The sequence below is a fragment of the Lissotriton helveticus genome, chromosome 10, assembly GCF_964261635.1.
Source record: "Lissotriton helveticus chromosome 10, aLisHel1.1, whole genome shotgun sequence".
NCBI classification, from domain to species: Eukaryota; Metazoa; Chordata; class Amphibia; order Caudata; family Salamandridae; genus Lissotriton; species Lissotriton helveticus.
The window spans coordinates 27,170,985-27,179,638 of NC_136071.1; the positions used below are offsets into that span (position 1 = coordinate 27,170,985).

Sequence of the window (8,654 nt, forward strand, 5' to 3'; positions counted from 1 at the left end):
CCCCTGCAGTGGTGCGGGCCAACCTGGAAAGAGCACAGACAATTTACAGCAATCATTACAATAAACGAAGGAATGTTAAAAGGACAAGCCTGGAAGAAGGAGAGTGGGTGCGAGTGAAGTTAGCCACTCTACAGAAGAAAGGAGACAGCAAGTACAGCAAGCCGATGCAAGTGGTGGAAGTGTATGATCGAGCGGCCCTGCTGAGTGATGGGAATGTGTGGTCCCAGGACCGCATGGCCAGGTGCAACAAAGTTTTGGGCTGGGAGCAACATGGAACTGAATGGGAAGACACGGATGATTCGAACGAAGAGAGGAGACAAGGTACCAGTGAGCAGCAAGACGGAGTAGGAGCTGGGACGGAAAGAGAAGAAGAAGAGAACGGGAGTGAAGGAACAGGAATTGACATATCGGAGAGAAGCATGAATGAAGGTGGAGCTATGAGTGAAGGAGCAGAAGGCCATGAGAGGCACAGCCAAGAGACTATGGAGAACCCGATCAGGATTTCGAGGAGTGGAAGGCAGGTGGTAAGACCTTCCAGATTTCGAGATTTGGAGTTGGACACTGAACTGTAAGTGACTCAGCAAAGTTTGGAAAAAAGGGGAGATATGTAGTGTGCGCTCTAGTTTATGCACGTCACGTAGACGTGACATGCGGCGGCCATGTTGGCGGATGCACGCGCATCCTCGCATTGCGCGCCGAGAACAGTGAATGACCGGAGGTTGCCGGCCGGCGCTCCTTTACCTAATTTGTACTTACCCAAATAAATAATTAATGAACCTTCAACCAGCGTCCTGCTTATCCTTAACACCACCTACTTTACAGTCATGAAGTGGAACAGTTCTATGTTACTAGACATTAGAACAAAATATAATTCCATTTGAGCTACACCATATGAACGCACGCATTATACAATACAGAATGGTAGAACATACACGAATATAGCGCAGCACATCATAAGGAAATGTGGCGCTACAGGGAGTTCACACTGCAGCAGCCTGGCTTCGTGAAAGTGATTGCACTTCAGCTCCCAGGCAAAGGCGCCCCGAAGCTGGTCTGTTTGGAGCTACAACGAAGACACAGCATGCTTACTTTAGCTAATCTAATATAGTATGAAATGGGGCGTAAATCCTTAAACATCCACCTCTCTTAGTTCCACTGCCTCCCACTCCCCCCCCACCCCAAAACTAATTTGAAACAGAAAACCGTATTGTCCGACCCCCAGTGGGGCCAGAGTTTCCAGACCCCCCCGTGGGGCCCTTGTTTCCAGAGGCCCTCCCCCGTGGGACCCTGGTTTCCAGAGGCCCCCCCTCCCGTGGGGCCCTTGTTTCCAGACCCCCCCTCCCGTGGGGCCCTTGTTTCCAGACCCCCCCTCCCGTGGGGCCCTGGTTTCCAGACCCCCCCCCCCTCCCGTGGGGCCCTGGTTTCCAGACCCCCCCCCCTCCCGTGGGGCCCTGGTTTCCAGACCCCCCCCTCCCGTGGGGCCCTGGTTTCCAGACCCCCCCCCTCCCGTGGGGCCCTGGTTTCCAGACCCCCCCCCTCCCGTGGGGCCCTGGTTTCCAGACCCCCCCCCTCCCGTGGGGCCCTGGTTTCCAGACCCCCCCCCCTCCCGTGGGGCCCTGGTTTCCAGACCCCCCCCCCTCCCGTGGGGCCCTGGTTTCCAGACCCCCCCCCTCCCGTGGGGCCCTGGTTTCCAGACCCCCCCCCTCCCGTGGGGCCCTGGTTTCCAGACCCCCCCCTCCCGTGGGGCCCTGGTTTCCAGACCCCCCCCCTCCCGTGGGGCCCTGGTTTCCAGACCCCCCCCCTCCCGTGGGGCCCTGGTTTCCAGACCCCCCCCTCCCGTGGGGCCCTGGTTTCCAGACCCCCCCCCTCCCGTGGGGCCCTGGTTTCCAGACCCCCCCCCCTCCCGTGGGGCCCTGGTTTCCAGACCCCCCCCCTCCCGTGGGGCCCTGGTTTCCAGACCCCCCCCCCTCCCCTGGGGCCCTGGTTTCCAGACCCCCCTCCCCTGGGGCCCCTTCATTGCTCGACCCTCCCCTGGGGCCCCTTCATTGCTCGACCCTCCCCTGGGGCCCCTTCATTGCTCGACCCTCCCCTGGGGCCCCTTCATTGCTCGACCCTCCCCTGGGGCCCCTTCATTGCTCGACCCTCCCCTGGGGCCCCTTCATTGCTCGACCCTCCATTGCTCGACCCTCCCTGGGGCCCCTTCATTGCTCGACCCTCCCTGGGGCCCCTTCATTGCTCGACCCTTCCTGGGGCCCTGGTTTCCAGATCCTCCCTGGGGCCCCTTCATTGCTTGACCCTCCCTGGGGCCCTGGTTTCCAGACCCTCCCTGGGGCCCTGGTTTCCAGACCCTCCCTGGGGCCCTGGTTTCCAGACCCTCCCTGGGGCCCCTTCATTGCTCGACCCTCCCTGGGGCCCCTTCATTGCTCGACCCTCCCTGGGGCCCCTTCATTGCTCGACCCTCCCTGGGGCCCTGGTTTCCAGACCCTCCCTGGGGCCCCTTCATTGCTCGACCCTCCCTGGGGCCCCTTCATTGCTCGACCCTCCCGTGGGGCCCTGGTTTCCAGACCCCCCCCCTCCCGTGGGGCCCTGGTTTCCAGACCCCCCCCTCCCGTGGGGCCCTGGTTTCCAGACCCCCCCCACTCCCGTGGGGCCCTGGTTTCCAGACCCCCCCCCCTCCCGTGGGGCCCTGGTTTCCAGACCCCCCCCCCTCCCGTGGGGCCCTGGTTTCCAGACCCCCCCCCTCCCGTGGGGCCCTGGTTTCCAGACCCCCCCCCGTGGGGCCCTGGTTTCCAGACCCCCCCCCCCTCCCGTGGGGCCCTGGTTTCCAGACCCCCCCCCCTCCCGTGGGGCCCCTTCATTGCTCGACCCTCCCTGGGGCCCTGGTTTCTAGACCCTCCCTGGGGCCCCTTCATTGCTCGACCCTCCCTGGGGCCCCTTCATTGCTCGACCCTCCCTGGGGCCCCTTCATTGCTCGACCCTCCCTGGGGCCCCTTCATTGCTCGACCCTCCCTGGGGCCCCTTCATTGCTAGACCCTCCCGTCGGGCCCTGGTTTCCAGACCCTCCCGTCGGGCCCTGGTTTCCAGACCCCCCCCTCCCGTGGGGCCCTGGTTTCCAGACCCCCCCCTCCCGTGGGGCCCTGGTTTCCAGACCCCCCCCCCTCCCGTGGGGCCCTGGTTTCCAGACCCCCCCCCCCCTCCCGTGGGGCCCCTTCATTGCTCGACCCTCCCTGGGGCCCTGGTTTCTAGACCCTCCCTGGGGCCCCTTCATTGCTCGACCCTCCCCGGGGCCCCTTCATTGCTCGACCCTCCCCGGGGCCCCTTCATTGCTCGACCCTCCCTGGGGCCCCTTCATTGCTCGACCCTCCCTGGGGCCCCTTCATTGCTAGACCCTCCCTGGGGCCCCTTCATTGCTCGACCCTCCCTGGGGCCCCTTCATTGCTCGACCCTCCCTGGGGCCCCTTCATTGCTCGACCCTCCCTGGGGCCCCTTCATTGCTCGACCCTCCCTGGGGCCCCTTCATTGCTCGCCCCTCCCTGGGGCCCCTTCATTGCTCGACCCTCCCTGGGGCCCCTTCATTGCTCGACCCTCCCTGGGGCCCTGGTTTCTAGACCCTCCCTGGGGCCCCTTCATTGCTCGACCCTCCCTGGGGCCCCTTCATTGCTCGACCCTCCCTGGGGCCCCTTCATTGCTCGACCCTCCCTGGGGCCCCTTCATTGCTCGACCCTCCCCTGGGGCCCCTTCATTGCTCGACCCTCCCCTGGGGCCCCTTCATTGCTCGACCCTCCCCGGGGCCCCTTCATTGCTCGACCCTCCCCTGGGGCCCCTTCATTGCTCGACCCTCCCCTGGGGCCCCTTCATTGCTCGACCCTCCCCTGGGGCCCCTTCATTGCTCGACCCTCCTTGGGGCCCCTTCATTGCTCGACCCTCCTTGGGGCCCCTTCATTGCTCGACCCTCCTTGGGGCCCCTTCATTGCTCGACCCTCCCTGGGGCCCCTTCATTGCTCGACCCTCCCTGGGGCCCTGGTTTCTAGACCCTCCCTGGGGCCCCTTCATTGCTTGACCCTCCCTGGGGCCCCTTCATTGCTCGACCCTCCCTGGGGCCCCTTCATTGCTCGACCCTCCCTGGGGCCCCTTCATTGCTCGACCCTCCCTGGGGCCCCTTCATTGCTCGACCCTCCCCTGGGGCCCCTTCATTGCTCGACCCTCCCCGGGGCCCCTTCATTGCTCGACCCTCCCTGGGGCCCCTTCATTGCTCGACCCTCCCTGGGGCCCCTTCATTGCTCGACCCTCCCCTGGGGCCCCTTCATTGCTCGACCCTCCTTGGGGCCCCTTCATTGCTCGACCCTCCTTGGGGCCCCTTCATTGCTCGACCCTCCTTGGGGCCCCTTCATTGCTCGACCCTCCCTGGGGCCCCTTCATTGCTAGACCCTCCTTGGGGCCCCTTCATTGCTAGACCCTCCCTGGGGCCGGGGGTACAGAGCGGCCTCGTTTCGGCGCCGAAGGAGGGGGCGACATTCAAATGGAGTTTCCACGAGTGGAAAGAGCTCGGCCGCCGCCTCTTAACGAGTTTAACGGTTTTCTGACCGTTTCAACCAGTGCATGTGAATGTCGACGGGTTCTTAGCGCCCACAATACTTCTTGTTTCGAAGCGCTCCTATTTTGGGTAGATAGTGATCTCAGCCCTAGCTTTCTGCCCAGGATCACACAATGCTGCGGTCTAGCAGGTGAGCTGGGCTTCAAAGCCGGGGGTTCAGAGTCCTTTAACTCACAGCCCAAAACCGAACCATAAATTGGGAAGTGCACACACGTCATTGCAAATCTATATATAGTACAGCCTTTCTTACATGAAGGGGTGACACCGAAGATGCAAAGGCGCTGATGCTAAAGGGGGGCCTTCATGACGCCAACAAACCTGTCTGACAGTGACTGACTGGCCCCAGCCCTCCCAGACACCCAGAGACGTGCCTCCAGCGTGACGAGTGACGGACTCTGCCCCAGCCTCACTAGCTTTCATAGTCACTCTTGCAAGCGTGACATGAGTGACTGCACCTGCCTCACTGTCCTACAGTCACTCCTGCACGCGGGACATGAGTGACTCTGCACTAGCCTTACTAGTCCTTTATAGTGACTCCTGCAAGCGTGACATCTGCATCAGCCTTTCCGTCCTTAAGAGTCACTCTTCTTGCAAGCGTGACACGAGCCACTTCGCACTAACCTAACTACCCTTCGGGTGACTCCTGCAAGCATGACACGAGTGACTCTGCACCAGCCTACTACCCTTTAGAGTCACTCCTGCAAGCCTGGCACGAGAGTAACAGTACCAGCCCTTTAAAGTCCCTCCCGCAAGCGTGACATCTGCGTGACTCTGCACCATCCTTACTGCCCTTTAGTCACTCTTGCAAGCGTGACATGAGTGACTGCACCAGCCTCACTGCCCTTAGGGTCCCTCCTGCAAGCGTGACATGAGTGACTGCACCAGCCTCACTGCCCTTGGAGTCCCTCCTGCAAGCGTGACATCTGCGTGACTCTGCACCAGCCTCACTGCCCTCTAGAGTCCCTCCTGCAAGCGTGACATCTGCAGGACTCTGCACCAGCCTCATTGCCCTCTAGAGTCCCTCCTGCAAGCGTGAAATGAGTGACTGCACCAGCCTCACTGCCCTTGGAGTCCCTCCTGCAAGCGTGAAATGAGTGACTGCACCAGCCTCACTGCCCTTGGAGTCCCTCCTGCAAGCGTGACATCTGCGTGACTCTGCACCAGCCTCACTGCCCTTGGAGTCCCTCCTGCAAGCGTGACATCTGCGTGACTCTGCACCAGCCTCACTGTCCTCTCGAGTCCCTCCTGCAAGCGTGACATCTGCCCCAGCCTTACTGCCTCTAGAGTCCCTCCTGCAAGCGTGACATCTGCACCAGCCTCACTGTCCTCTCGAGTCCCTCCTGCAGGCGTAACATGAGTGACTGTTCCAACCTCACAGCCCTTAGGGTCACTCCTGCAAGCGTGACATGCGTGACTCTGCCCCAGCCTTACTGTCCTTAAGTCACCCCTGCAAGCATTTTGCACCAGCCATACTACCCTTAGGGTCACTCCTGCAAGCGTAACTCTGCCCCAGCCCTGCCGGCCCCTCCGAGGCCCCGCGCTCTGCCTGGTGTGTGAGGGACCCCCTCCAGCCCCGCCGGCCTCCAGTCGATGCTCTCCTTGGAGCGGGTGCGCGGTGGCCTCTGCCCCGCCCTGCAGTCCCTTCGGCCGGGCGCCCCTCTCCCCCGGCCCCGTCTCACCTCCGCAGCCGCCGCAGGTCCTCCGCTCCCGGGGCCGCTCCAGGGTTTGTCCCGGCTGGAGGGAGAGTGCGCGTGCGCGGCCGCTGACCCCGCGCGCCGCACGCGTATTGTATTTATATGAATGATGGACGTCTTGGCAGCTGACACGCGCATGCCGCACGGGCACTCTGATTGGACGTCTAAGTAACAAATCAGATGGGAGAAGGCGATGGGCTGTCCAATCAGAGCCTCTGCCCGCCCACCCCGCTGAGTCTGAGACTTGTGTGTGGCTCTGGAGGGGGAGTGACTGCGGGAGGGAGAGCCAGACAGAAGGAGCCGCGCCCAAGTACCGCGTTACCCCCTCCTCTGACGCTTATGGCTCAGAGCAGTGCATGTAACAAGTTAATACGTTTACAAAATGCAATGGAAAGTCTGGGTAAAAATCGAAATATGCACTGTGCTTGCTCACGCATGCATTTTCAAACTGTGCAAACCGCTCTAACATTCCTTGGGTATTGACTGCATTATACAGCAAGCACTGTCAAAGCCAATAGGTCTGGCTTTTAATATGCCAAGTAGTAAAACAAAAAGAAAATTCCTTTCTGTGTTCCTCAATGTAATTGTATTCAAGACCTTGTCAGAAAGTTTAGATAAACCACTCTACATATAACATTCACACACAAAATTGCATATATTATCTTGATTTTATTAAGAAAACAGGCTTATTGCCTAAGTTCATAGTTTTTTATACAAAAAATACACAAAATATTCACAGTGCTTCCGTTTATCACAAATCACTATCTCCTTCTACTATAGTTAATGCCAGTACCAAACGGCACTTATACTATTAGAATATGACAAACAAACAATAGTTACTTGTGCAAAAGCCTGAACGCATTAACGAGAAGGATCAACTCAGATATCTCGGTTTAAACATTTTTTTTTATAGGATTGTAGTGATGTTGACAAAATAGTGATCGTAAAATCCGCAATGCTAGCTTTTTAACTACACATATATATTACGTATATTCTGTTTTAAAACTGCCGAATTGCGGTAAAATTGTCTTTGAATGTGTTGCATTAAAAATTAAACCACATTCATGCCAGGGCCTCTTTCCTGCTACAAACTCTGATTGTAGGTGGGTAAAGAGCGAGATTCTGAGCTGTTTCGTTGTGTGACACCCTTTTCTTTCTTCCAGGCCTGCTTCTTGGGTTTGAAGTTGCATTGAAGTTTCTGAACTGGTTGGTGTCTGCTGAATGAGATGCCTTGATATTTCTCTGCGAGGTCACAGGATGAAACTCAACGTCTCACCCACCGACATGTTTCTCACACTCTGGAAGAACATTGCTACTGGCCAGCCTCAGAGTTTCACAGATTCTCACATCTACCTAGCCCTAGGGCTTCATAGGGTCTCACTGTTTGATAGGCCCTCGCTCCTAGCCAGTCCCAGTGATCCACTGGGTCTTACTTCAGGCCACCCTCAATACTTAACGCAGTCGCTCATTTGCTTACCCTCAATGTTCCATAGGATCGCACTCCTCGCCAGACTCTATGTTCCAAAGGGTCTCACTCCAGGCCACCCTCAGTATATCACAGAGTCTCTTAATTGCCCACCCTCAGTGTTCCATTAGGTCTCACTCCTGGCTAGCCTCTGTGTTCCACAGCGTCTCACTCATGAGCACCCTCAGTGTTCCACAGCGCCTCACATCTGCCAAGCCTCAGTGGCCTGGTGATGCCACCGTTCCATCGGGTATTGTTCCTAGCCAGGCTCCGTGTTCTATGACCTAGAGTTTCACTCCTGGCTAGCCTCATTGGCTCTACAGTCTCACTCCTCCAGCCTCTGGGGGTCCATAGGGCTTCATTTCATCTCATACCACGAAATACCCAATACCCCTTTAGACATTAATGGTTTTACCCTCGGTCAGCCCTTCTGGCAGCACTGACCCAAGAGAGTCACACTCTTCGCCAGCCTCAATTGTCCAATTAGACTTTAATGAAGCCTCACTCCTGGTCAGCATGTACAACCCAATAAACTTCAAACCTGGGGATACCGTCCTTCCCACCCGGGATACCTCTCCGCCCACCCTTCCCACCCGGGGATTCCTCTCCGTCCATCCTGCTCACACGTGCATGCCTCCCCACCCACCCTTCCCATCCGGGGATACCTCTCTTCCCACCCTTCCCACCTAGAGATACCTCCCCATCCACCCTTCCCACCCATGCATACCTCTCCATCCACCCTTCCCACCTAGAGATACCTCTCCATCCACCCTTCCCACCCATGCATACCTCTCCGCCCACCCTTCCCACCCAAGTATACCTCTTACCCCCCTTCCCACCCAGAGATACCTCTCCATGATACGTCTCCATCCACCCTTCCCACCCGGGGATACCTCTCTGT

The 8,654-nt window shown here is 58.7% G+C and overlaps 1 protein-coding gene across 1 annotated transcript in view; it reads right to left on the bottom strand.

The window, feature by feature from the left end:
• Positions 1–6,336, bottom strand: part of LOC144785803 (deoxyribonuclease-1-like 1) — a 57,843-nt gene extending 51,507 nt beyond the window's left edge. Inside the window, exon 1 of the mRNA XM_078664633.1 lies at positions 6,274–6,336. The gene's annotated coding sequence lies outside the window, so the exon portion shown is untranslated. The remainder of the gene's footprint in view (positions 1–6,273) is intronic.
• Positions 6,337–8,654: the final 2,318 nt, after the last annotated feature.